The sequence below is a fragment of the Macadamia integrifolia genome, unplaced genomic scaffold (assembly GCF_013358625.1).
Source record: "Macadamia integrifolia cultivar HAES 741 unplaced genomic scaffold, SCU_Mint_v3 scaffold2046, whole genome shotgun sequence".
Classification (NCBI taxonomy): Eukaryota; Viridiplantae; Streptophyta; class Magnoliopsida; order Proteales; family Proteaceae; genus Macadamia; species Macadamia integrifolia.
The window spans coordinates 41,746-54,945 of NW_024868477.1; the positions used below are offsets into that span (position 1 = coordinate 41,746).

At 39.5% G+C, this 13,200-nt stretch overlaps 1 long non-coding RNA gene across 2 annotated transcripts; it reads right to left on the bottom strand.

The window, feature by feature from the left end:
- Positions 1-8,756: 8,756 nt before the first annotated feature.
- On the bottom strand, positions 8,757-10,546 carry LOC122065510. Of its 2 annotated transcripts, none has more exons than XR_006136030.1 (2): positions 10,490-10,546; positions 8,757-9,049 (listed from the first exon to the last, which is right to left on the bottom strand). It is a non-coding gene; the product is annotated as an uncharacterized LOC122065510 (long non-coding RNA). The 2 variants fall into 2 exon arrangements; XR_006136031.1 differs by having other exon boundaries at positions 8,757-9,061; positions 10,490-10,543.
- Positions 10,547-13,200: the final 2,654 nt, after the last annotated feature.

Consider the following 13,200-nt stretch of genomic DNA (forward strand, 5'->3'; position numbering starts at 1 on the left):
AAAAAAAAAAAAAAACTATGATGTATGAGGCAGAATGTTGGACAATTAAGAAGAGGCATATTAATAAGCAATGCATAATGGAAATGAAAATCTTAAGATGGAAGAGCAGGAAATTAGGAGGGATAAGGTAAGGGATCAATTTATTAGAGCAGATTTGGGGGTTGCCACAATTCATAACAAGCTTCGAGAAAGTCATTTAAGATGGTATGACCATATTCAACAGAGGCCATCAGATGCAGTAGTAAGGAGGAGTTATCTGATCCAGATAGAAGGCTCCAAAAGAGCTATATGCAGGCAAAAATGACTATAGGAGAGGGTGTGAGGAAAGACATACACAGGTTAGGCCTTGTCCCGAATATGGCCTTAAATAGAGTAGAATGGCAGGCCAGGATCCACGTAGCGGATCCCCTATAGCTGTGTTCTACTTCGTTAATGTTATTAGGGGAGAATAAATTGAAAAAAGAAAAAATACAGCTCAAGAAACACAATTTATAGACCCCCACCTTAGGCATGGCCATCAACAGGGGAGAATAAATTGAAAAAAGATATAAACATTAGATTAACCGAAACCTAGGTCTCGATTCTGTGTCGTGGGCAATCTCCGACCGAATGTGAGATGGGAAAGATATATTAACATCTGAATGTCTTGATTTTGCTGCCTCCTTTGCAAGAAAATCTACTACACAATTAGCTTCCCGAAAACAGTGAGTTATCTTCCAGCTAATGGAATTCAGATAATCCTTCACAAACAACCATTCTTGTAAAACAAACCAAGGAATTGATTTGGATTGAAGTGCTACCACCACTACTACTGAATCGCTTTCAATCCAAAGGGCATCCACCTATAATTCTTTGGTTTTAAGAATTCCTTCCATTAGAGCTGTGAACTCAGCATAGTAATTTGTGTGGACTCCTAAGAACTTCTTAAAAGAACCCACCACCAAGCCCCTATGGTTACGGAATACACCTCCTGCTCCAGCGTTTCCTGGGTTACCCAAAGAATAGCTATCCATGTTTAATTTTATCCAACTAAAATCAGGTCTACACCAAAAAACTTCTAATATGGACAAAGGCTTTCCTGGAAGAGCTAATACCCCCAACCTGTGGCAGCATGTAAAATCATTGGGACTCTTGATCACACCAACCAAGGAACCACATGCCTCATGCACCTCTCTTCTAATCTTCTCATAGAGAATTGGACTGATTTTTGACGTCCCTTCATAGCGCCTTTCATTCCTCTCTCGCCAAATGTTATCAGTCACAATAATAAAGCCCACTGACCATGGGTCACACACTGTAATCACCCTACGCTTCTTAATCCACCATTGTACCAGCTGAGAAACATTATCAATATTTGGCTAAGAGATACCAAAACAATCCATAAACAATTTCCATAAGGCCAGAGAGAAGCTACAATTTGTGAAAATATAATCAAAGGTCTCAACATCAGAACCACATAGGGAGCACTTTGAAACAAGAGGCACACCCTTTCCACATATAATATCATCTGTTGGAAGCTTCATGTGCAAAATTCGCCATCCAAAAGTGGATTGCCTTGGCTGCAACTCTTTGTTCCATACCATAGAGAACCATGGGACTTTGGGATTCCTTCTCCTTATCTCATTCCACGCAGAAGAGGAGGAAAAATCACAGAATGAGCTCCACTCCAAATACACCTATCCTCTGAATCAAATTGAGGTAGTCTTATCAAACGGACAGTAGAGAAAACATCTTTTAGAGTATCAGAGCTAACATCAGGAAGAGCCCAACTATAGTCTTAAATAATAGGAGACACCTTCAAGGAAGAGCCAATCAAAGTATTCAACATATTACCACATAAATCCATAATGGATTTTTCCCCGACCCAAGTATCCCTCCAAAGATTAACACTTTTACCATTCCCCCCAATCCATCTTTCCTTACTAGAAACGAAGGACCACATCTTTTGAATACCTGGCCGTATCGAAGATGATTTCTATGATTTTTTGGGAATACCATTGAAGAGGAATCTGGCCTCAAAGAATCTACTCATGGCTGAATTACCATGTTGATGTTCCAAACCTGCTTGCAGAGAAGAGACTTGTTAATGTCACGAAGTCTGCGAATGCCCACCCCTCCTGTTGGGAAACATGTCCACACTCCTTGCTATGTTTTGGTGTTAACAAACAAACATACATCTTTAACTTGGTTTGATAAAATGTGATTAGCTTGAATAAAGTGTAATTAGCTTGAAGAAACACTTAGAAGGTCGAATCAAGACATGAAGCTTAAAGACATGGAATTGCAAACAAGAAGAAAAGAAGATAAAGTGCCAAAGAGTGGAAGGTTCAAGTGAAGAAGAAGACCACTAGGATAGATTGGTCATTTTTAATGTAATTTGTAACTTCCACATATATATGCACTCACCACATGCATGTGCATTGCATCATACTAGAATGACCATAGAGCATACCTTGACCAAGTATGAAAAGTCTCTAAGTGGTGAGGAACATATTAGGAAAAATGTGTTCCAGTGAAATTCTGTGAAAACCACATTAACCTGACTCAAGGGTATTTTAGGGAATCTTAAAATTAGTATCAGGAGATGAAACCTTCATAGAAGTTGTAGGAAATTGAGTTTTGATTCCAACGCAATTGATTTAGATCAATCTAAGGTCGGACCGAAAAGTTACGGTCAAAACACTGATGACTGATCAGTATGACAGCATTCTGTCAAAACAGAGTATGTCATGTTGGCGATCAACCAGCTGGAAGCCTCGATCGACCGAAACTATCCGAGACCATAGCCGGTCGATCGGTAAAAAGTCCCGGTCGATCGGTGACTGCCTGGAAGTGCCCCAATGGCTATATTTTTCCTCAACAGCTCTTGGCGGTCGACTGGTGGTCCCACAATACGTCCGTTAGAGCCTGATTTCCTGCCTAAAATGCTTCACTAAGTTCACCTATAAATACGCAAACCGCTCTTAATTAAATAATCATTAAGAAAGAGCTTTAAGAGCAGTATTGCAAGCATTCAAGAGTAATTAAGATTAGTATATTCTACTTGAGTTGTTCGATTACACCAATCCCAACAAAATGCTCAAGTCTCAATCAAAGTCCTCTACTCTCTCCTGTGCAAGTCAAAGCCATAAGAGAGGACTTGACAAAAGGTGCATCATTCATCTCTCATTCTCATCATTTGCACCACACTTGAGGTATTCCTCCTATTCCACCACACTTGAGGTATTCATCTCTCATTCTCATCATTCTCATGTGAGGTGCTCAACGTCCCTCACAAATATTTTTTCTATTTATTTAAATTAATTAAAAAAAATGCAATAAGGTAAAGGTCACACCGCTTATTTAAACATCCCCTCTCTCTTCCATCCAATGAGTGAAGGCAAGATTGTACACATACATGAATGTGCATAAAATATTTTATTAATATGAAATAAATAAATAACAAATTTTAAACATCTGATTGGTTGATTCTCTCAATGTTAGATTTTTTTCCCCTCAGAGTTTGGGCACTATTTTAAAAATGAGAAATGAATTGGTTCCCATTTTGATTGAATACTAAGGTTATGTTTGGTTGCAAGAGAAATTTAAAGGGAAGGAAAGTCAAATTTTCAAACTTAAGAAGAAAACTTTTTTCCTCCTGAATACATAATTTGAGCCATACTACAAATTATGCTTCAATGCAAAATTGTGGGGTGATTTTTTTTTTAATGAAAAAACCATATATTTTTTTAAGATAAATCACTTTTAAATTATTTAAAAATATAAATTTTAGAAATAAATAAAAAATAATAAAAAATGTTATAGTTTTTCACTTCACCACTCTTATGTTTAACTAAACAATTTAATAGGAAGAATCACTACACATGATTAGGGTAACCTAACACTTTTACAGTAAGAATCACTACACAGATTTAGGATAACCAAACAGTTTTACAGTAAGAATCACTATACAGATTTAGAGTAACCAAACAGTTTTCAGGCAAGAAACATGTACCAGACTCAAGGCAACCAAACGATTTTTCAACGAGAAACACAATTCAGAAGAATGTCCATCAAAAGATTGACATCCATATCCGATACATATATCATTTGACTTATCGAACCAAACACCTCCTAAAACTACGAGGATAGTAGTTTACTAAGAATAGTTCATTGAATTGTTCCCATGTGGATTCTGGGTGTGTAGCGAACAATATGGCTTTTGAGGCTTGGCCTCTTTCTTAAACTGTAACCCCACACAAATAATCCTTTGAGCATCAGTGCACTCAATCACTTCAACTATCTTCTCAATCTCTTGGATCCATCGATCTGGCTCCAAAGGGTCACTACCCACCTTAATGAATGTAAGTGGTAGGTTCCTTTTGAATGACTCCACCACTCTTGTGGTATAGCCCACCGGCTGAAAATATGGTGCATACATCAAGTGGTACGGGTAAGGAGGAGGCATCATGTACGGAGGTGTACCCTGAGGTAGTATGGGTGGTGTACCTCCAACTTGGTTCTAAGGGTTGATGCCAGGTGGTGTACCTCCAATCTATGCCCCAACACTAGGCTCTCCAGTTAAACCTTGTGGAATATCTACCCGAGGAGGATGACCTGGTAGTGCAGCATACCACTGTTGTTGCATAGCAGTCATAAATGCCTGCTATTGCTGGAGAATCTGCGGATGGAGATTCTGATTTGATTATTGAATCAAGTTCTCAACATCACCAGGGGTAAGTATTGGTGGAGGATCAGGAAGTGTAGCCATGGGTGGATCCTCAAGAGCCACATTCTGATGAGTTGTCTCTTGAGGTTGTGGGTTAGATGTTTGCCCTGTAGGTTGAGGCCTCCTATTGATTGGTGGCCTACCAACAGGACGAGTGCCTCGAGATGCACCCCAAGCGACACCCTTAGATCTAGTGCGTACCATCGTTAAGTGTACCTGATTTGCACAAAAATTTCATATGAATTAGTATTGTAACTTATTACACAATAGATCAAATTTTAATGCGCATCCCTGTGCACTAACCCCTTTGAAGCAGTCGAGGAAAATGCATATATCAATTCAACCTCCAATTTATATCTCAATAAACATATCGGCCAAATTTTCTCCATATACCCATAATTTTTCAAAAATGACACTCAAACATACCAAAGCAGGCCAATGAGGACCCATTGATGGAGTCCGGCCCTTTCTGCCAAAATCGACGGGCTAAAGATCTGTGGGCTTGGCTGGCTGAACCCCACCAATTTCAGCCTATCATAGTTACCCGAGGTCGCATTTTAAGGGGTTTTAAACCCTGTTTTCCACCTAATTTCTCTTCCTTACCCTTTCCTTCGAACTCAGGCGACCTTGGGCAACTTTTGGGCGATTTACTACAACTCAACTCACCAAATCAGCGTAATGATCCTCTCGAGTTTGCCATCTCTATCACTCCATCTTCAAGGTATCTCCTAAACCCTTCATTTCTCAAAATTTCTGGGTTTACTCCCTCTGAAATGGAAAAACTTCCAATGTTGTTGGGGCTTTGGTTTATCCTTTGATTTTCTCCATGGAAAAATGATTCATATGCTAATGTAAACCTTAGATTTAAGTTTATAAGTAGTTTGATCCGTGAAATGGGAGCATTGGAGAATTTTTTTCCCTTTTTATGCCCAAACCTGCAACTTTGGGGATTTTATTGTGCATCTCTCTTATCTATGTCAATCTAGCATCCACATTATAAATTCCTTTGTTTCCATTGCAATATTAGGCTTCTCTTGGGTTCCCTAACCGTTCCTTTGAAATTTTCCCTAATTGGATTGCATGATTGTTCCAAAAAACCCTTATATAACTTGCTCAAAGAGGGCATCTATATTAGGAAAAATTTATCTGGCCAAATCTTGAATCATTGTTTAGATTTCAATCATAAATCATCGAGTATATTATAATCATGATTATTTGTCTCCTTTCCAAGGTAAACCCTTCACTTGGCTAAAAGTCCCAAATTTGAAATTTTTCTACTTAATCGATATACCTATTTGAAATCCTTGAATTTCTTATCCCAAACCCGATTAGGGATATGCTATCTCTTGCTTAACCTAGTATGGCATTTCATGTTCTCTTGAAAGGATTTATTCATTGTATACATCCTTGGACTGCTTCATGCATTAAGACTTCCTCTTATTTGGGATCATTGTAAACCTTAATCACCCATGCATTTCTTATTCATCACTTTGCTTCACTTGTTTTTGCTTGATGATTTCCATCACCATAATCCTTCATATCCATGTATTTTCATTTAGCCAGTTTAGGTACCAAGTTGAATGATTTGTAAGGTACCAGTTTAGATCACCTTTTCTAAAAAATTTCTGCCATATGCTATTAGCTCATTATTTTCATCCCTTTGATTCCATTTCTTTTGCTATCTGTCTCAACTTGGTACTCTTATACTTTAACTTCTTATTTTATATCATGTACTTATCTCTCTTCTTTGCATTTTCAGGATGCCACCAAGAAAAGGCAAAGACCCCGTAAAGCCATCAAGGAAGAGAAAGACTTCCAAGGCTAGGAAGAGAGAGGTGGGATCTAGTTCATCAGCTCCATCACCATCTAGGGAATGGGAGGACTCATCCAACTATGATGAGATGGTCTTCTACATTATGAGAGCTACATCATTATAGAGTACCTTCCATTCACTACCAGTGATATTGGAGAAACAGGTGAATGTGGCGCACTTTTCTCTCATTCACCTCTTGGAGAGGTTTCCTGCCCTGGGTTGGGAGTCCATTCTCAACATTGGCCAGTCATGCTACAAGGATTTGGTGAGGAGGTTCTACTGCAACCTGGAGGCCATAGAGGAGGAGGGGGAGTTCGCCATAGTCAGTATGGTGAAGGGTGTAGAGATCATCCTTACTACTGATAGACTGGTAGAGATTCTTGGTATCTCCTTAGAGGGCATGCACTACTATAGTCCTCCCAGGACCAGAGGCATAGGCCTACTAATAAGCTGGAACATGCAGGAGCACATCTACGAGGTGATTAGTGGTTCACCAATGAAGCTAGCATCGGAGTTGGACTTTTCCCCTGAGGGTACGGTGTTTGCTAGGTTGCTGTAGTTCAACCTAGCTCCTAGGAGCGGTCACCAGAACTAGGTAGGTTTCATGCCCACATACTTAGCTGCTTTCCTATTATCTGCCCTTGAGAGCAATGTGCCTCGATTATGCCTCCCTTACTTCATGTGGAGATCTATGCATCATCATACCTTACATCCTGAGGATGCCAGCCTACCATATGACAGAGCCCTTACTCGAGTCTTCGATCATTGTGTAGTCGACCTTTCTGAGGAGGAGGGATCGGTCCCGAGGGATAAGTTCTCTGCCAAGAATTTAAGGCAGATGAACCTGTGTGCCTTGATGATAGAGCCACGGGTTGCTGGGGAGCAAGAGGAATAGGATGTAGAGTAGGAGGAGGGTGAGCCCATGGAGGAGGATGAGCTTACCATAGATGACAGGAATCACTTCCTGTACCAGGAGGAGATCAAAGAGGAGGTTATGGAGGAGGTGCCCTTGGACACTAGGCGGTAGATCTTGCTTTCCATGGAGATGACGATTCCAGATCAGCCAGAGCTGGTGGCCTGAATGTGCCTAGTGCTTTTAGCACATAGACTTCAGCTCTGCCACCTACTGGAGAGGCACCTATCCTACAGGATATCCTATCAGAGTTGAGGTCCCTAAGGGAGAGTCAGGCTGAGCTTGGAGGTCAGCTTGGAGAGAGTATGGCCAGGGAGCAGAAGCTCCTCAGGAGGGTGGAGGAGAACACCAGTAAAGAGCTCTAGATGTAGAGGCAGTTTGGAGAGATGGAGTCCAGGTTTCGACGACTTACCTGGGATATGCACCACTCTTCTAGGGTGATCTCTGCGAATGTCCGTCATGTAAAGAGGAGAGTGGTGCACCTCCATGATCGATTAACTCATTGGGACATGCATCTCGGCATCGACTCTTGGGTCCACTTAGGAGAGCCTTTCGATGTCTCTAGCTCTGACTCTGACTCTGACTCTGACTCCGACTTCGACTCTGACTAGTGCTCTACACTGATGACCTGTTATCTTCTCCTGACCTATTACTTATCATTTCTATTTGACATTTTTAGCTTTATTTGACAGTCCTACCTATTATGGGTTTCATAGCTGACTTTTTTACTTTACTTACGTGATCGAACTGGTATAACTTTAGGAAATGATAGCATATGTGATTCATTTTATAATTTATTTCATTTTGTGTATTTAAAGTTTGAATTATGATCTTGATAGAATTTGTGAATTCCTGAATGGTTTGCTTATATTAAACTGCGTGGTTTGATGGTCATCGACATGACCTCCATATATTATTATTTTATTATTTTTATTATTTATCAGGTTTTAAGTTTGAAAATTTTTATTTTTCTCATTTTACACTGCTATGCTGCATGCTGTCGAAATTTCGTTAAAATTTCCACTACCAAGTAAATTCAATTATGACAATTTCAAAAACTAGTTAACCAAGATTCATATTAACAATGTATGCATGCCACCTATTATAGTTTCTATAGGGTCTAAGCAGTATGCTGTAGGCAGGCAAAATATCACGCTCTAATACCACCATTGTCACACCCCGCTCGCACAAAGCCGAGCCAGTGACTGAGTTAACACCAATTAACTCACAAACCTGTCAAGATCAACAATACAGTAACTGTACTACAACATACATCTACTAATCTAAGATCAAACTTGTATTTTCAGCGGAAGACCTGCTCATAATAAAACCTATAATTGTTTCTCAAATACTCGACACCCAAATTTAGTTATAAAGGTTACATACATTTGGGCCCAAAGGCATAATATATATACAAAATATAATAATTTAAGCATCAAGTACAAAAAAGGAGTACATAAAATAGAATCAAAAGAATCATTCAGGAGTCATAGCTGCCACGCAGCACAATCCTCACTCGTACAATCGACACCATGCTCGAACTCATCAAGGACCCACCAGTCCTCAGATGAAAACTCCACAGTGGGGCGTGGCTCCTGATTACCAAGGGGGTAACCTGTAAAATCACCTAAAAAGATTTATGCACGTGGGATGAGCTCACTAGCCTAGTAAGTGGAAAGAAAGACCACACAAGGAAAACCACACAAACATTCACCACACAAATGCACCTATATGCAATTCATTTTAACCCTATTAGCCTAACAACATTACTAAATTATAGGTTTTGTGTTACTCACAATCACAGTGCGCGTATGCCCCAGGTACAAACTGTAAACCCCATCCCGCGATATGCCCATAGGATATCGGAGAAGGCCCACCGTTGGTACCGAAATTTAAAATACAAGCTAACTCCCGATAAATTTAAATGATAGAAAGTAAATGTATGACTCCATCAGAAATAAAAATAGTACGATCGACCTTCTGAATATATCACCGGAGTTATCGACTATCCTAGCAATCAATCGTGCGTACTTCTAACCGTTGCAGGAGTTTGATAACCGTAACTCGATGCTTCCCCCCAATAATCTCCTAACACGTAAACCCCTATTGGGAAGGGTCGTAGCACAAAGATAAATTATATCCTAGCCGCATGCCTCTACATGAGCATAGTACGATTATACAATGGCACCGCGTTCCATACCACATGCCACCATGCACTCGTTTCCAAGCTGTCTAGGGTATCTAAAATCTAGCATGCATATCATATCCAAATGAAAGTCCTCCATCACATATATCAAAACATAAAGGATATACATTATAAAGCAAAGCATAACATGTTATGTAAATGTACAAACAATGCATGATATGGCATATGTGATGTCTAGTCTACACACAAGTGACATGATGACATGGCTAGACTAACATATGTTAAATGATGCATAATATTCTAAAATTAAATCAGAGTCCACTCCCCCCTTACTTGTATATGTACACGGTGTTTATACTTGGTACGAAAAGATCTGATGTGTGGGTACGCATATATTGAGTGTAACCTATCATAAACATAATGGTTTATTATTTCACTATTTTGGGGTCAAAATCATCGTGTTTGAACATTAAAATCGGGTTTAGAATCATAAATGGGGGTCACCCATCAAGTTTGGACCAATTCTGGCAATTCTGAAAAGGCAGGTGGGCCAGAGCCAAACATAGCCCACCGGTTTCAGCCCGTCGGGTACTCCAGAGCCTAAAAACTGAGTTCTGGAACTCAGATGGGCTAAAACAAGAAGATCGATGTGCTATGTAGCCCGTCGGTTACTCCATAGCCTAAAATCTGAGTTCTGAAAACTCAGGTGGGCTAAAACCAGAAGACAAGTGGGGTAAAAATACCCCCCAATCTTTGAAAGAAATTTTTTCCAACATCATTCCCGACTTTCCTCAAGCTTAGGGAGCTTGTTTGGGGACGATCCGGCTACTCAAATCACTTATCTAAGGTCCAATCATATACCCTCAACTCAGATCTAAGATCAAATCAAAAGAAAATGAAGATTCTTACCTCTTTCTCAAGAACACCAATGAAACCCCAAATTTCACTTCTTTTCCTTAAGAACCTCCAAATACTTTAGATCTTCACCAACGCTCCTTCCAAATCCTTCAAAATCACTATCCACACCTTCCATTAGACTTAGATTTGATTATCCAAGTAGGATTAGCAAGTTCCAAGTGAGTTCTTTCTCAAAAATAAAAAAGGGGTTTAAGAATGAGGTTTTCCTAAGAATCTTTATGTGTGTAATACCTACCTCAAATCGAAGACCTCGGCGATCTGATCATAAATCCAGGCTTGAAATGCTAAGACCCAGCTCCTGTTAAGCTCTAGGTCAACTTCCCCTTCTTCTTCCTTCTTCTTCCTCTTTTCCTTTCTTCTTCTTTCTCTCTCCTTTACTCTCCCATCAAACAACTAACATTAATGAGGGAAAAAGACAATTAATGTCTCCCCCCTTTATACCTAGGCCCCCAAAATATCTTCTAAATCTCAGGTGGGTATATCTCAGGTGGGTACATCTCAGGTGGGCTAAATCTCAGGTGGGCTTCAATGAGAATAAACTCCCACGTAATATTAGATTACATTGGCACCCACAAATACTAGTACGTACCTTTACTTTTTGTACATGGCCTCATGGTGCGTGCAAGTGTAAGGCTTAGGTCCACGTATTGCACTTGGTAACCGCTTGGTAGTGTCAGACCAACCCGAGTTCAAGGCCACCCTTGCTACCACATTTCATATGGTACCTGTGTTGGTTCTCTCCAGTTCAACCCCTATATGATCAAATAAAGTCAATGCGGTTAATTAGACCGGGTTTAGAAAGTAGGGTATCATATTACACAATAGGAGTACCACTCCCTTGTTGTACCTGACATAATAACAATCAACATTTTGTTTTTACTATCACTCCCATGTACTTCTATAATCCCCAATACTTAAGGTAATCTTCCTATTTCACAATAGGAGTGGAGTGGATTGTTTCACTATAATTTTTTTTCTCGTTCATTCATTGTATTATGTTTTTCATATATCGAAGGTTGACATAAAATTTCACAAGCTGAAATAATAGTATCAATCTCTACCTCCCTCTCCCTCTCCTCTCCCCTCCCTCGACCACTATGTCTCCCTCCATGGTTTTAAAAGACGGAATAGAACGGTTAATATCGGCCAGATCAAAATAGTATCGGCCTTGATTGATCCCTACTCCTGACTTTTCTGATCCCAATCCACATGTTGGTCCAAGTAAAAGTGTAATAATATCTTATATTAAAAAAAAAATGTCCTTTGTTAGTAACATATAATGAGAACTCATTACATGGTAAATATCCTCGTGTAGTAGGTGCATTGTAGTTCTTAATCATTACGTCTCGATCTCAGCTTTGCAGTAAATCACATAGATGTAGCTCAGTTTATGCATTGTCCTATAGATGTTTATTGGACTATTGTGAAATGGATTCTCCTCTTTGTGAAACACACACTTCTTAACTTTCATCTTTCTAGTGATATTTCTCTTATTGCTTATTCTTATGTGAATTGGGCTGGTTGGCCTATTGATAGAAAATCCACAACTGGTTACAACATTTTTTGGGCTCCCATCTAGTTTCTTGGTGTTCCTGCAAGCAGCGTACAATGTCTCACTCATCTACCGAGGGTTAGTATCGGGTGATTGCTTTGGCTACCACTCATTCGGTTATGTTCTTTGTTATATGAACTTGGGATATTTATGCAATGTGCACTGGTCATTTGGTGCGATGACATTAGTGCACTTACTTGACTATAAATTCGGTGTTCCATGCACGCACAAAACACATCAAAATAGACTTCCATTTTGAAGGTGACATGGTCGCCTTGAAACAGCTAGTTGTACACTATGTTTCTACCATGGATCAAGTTGCTGATATTTTAACTAAAGGTCTAACCAGTCAGCATTTTCATTCTCTTTGTGCCAAGCTCATCATAGGATCCCCTCCGCTGAACTTGAGGGGGCTTGGCAGAGATATAATTCAATGTACGTACCAAGATACATACTAACACCATTTTCATTGTGTCTCATCTCACCTTCTGCTTCTTAGTTATTCTGTTAAGATATCCTCTAATTTGTATTTAAGCTCAAATTCTCTTCTCGGTTCATTATATTCATTAGACTATATCATACTATCATACTACTATTAAAAAGTACATACTCCCTATCTTTGGTATACTTTTTCAAAAAGACAAAAAAACCATTGACATCTACCAAAAAAAATTTCCAAATGACCAAAAAATCCCTTAAAATGGAAGATGAAAAAAAATAATAATTATCTCTCTCTATATTTAAATCTAGAGTAATTTACATCCCCCTCCCCTGTATTTTGCTTTTATTCCAACCCCCTCCCCTGTGTTTTCAAATATTCCACAGACCTCCCCTATCAGATAACTCTATTAGTAGACTATTAGTTGTGGATGTTAAAATATGATTCTACCCTTCTGCCTTTAACAGATATTTTGTTTTTCAATTTTACCCTTATCCATATCCTCCTAACCCCTAATATGAAACCCTCACATTTCACTCACCCCCATCACCATGACAAGGAGGTTTTTGGACTCATCAGGCACGACTGACGGTAATGGAGATATCGACAGCGATGAAGAGATCGACGACGATGAAGGGATCGACAGTGTCGAAGAGATCGACTGTGACGAAGAGACCAGCTGATCTCCACCACCCTGTGATATAAGTTTCT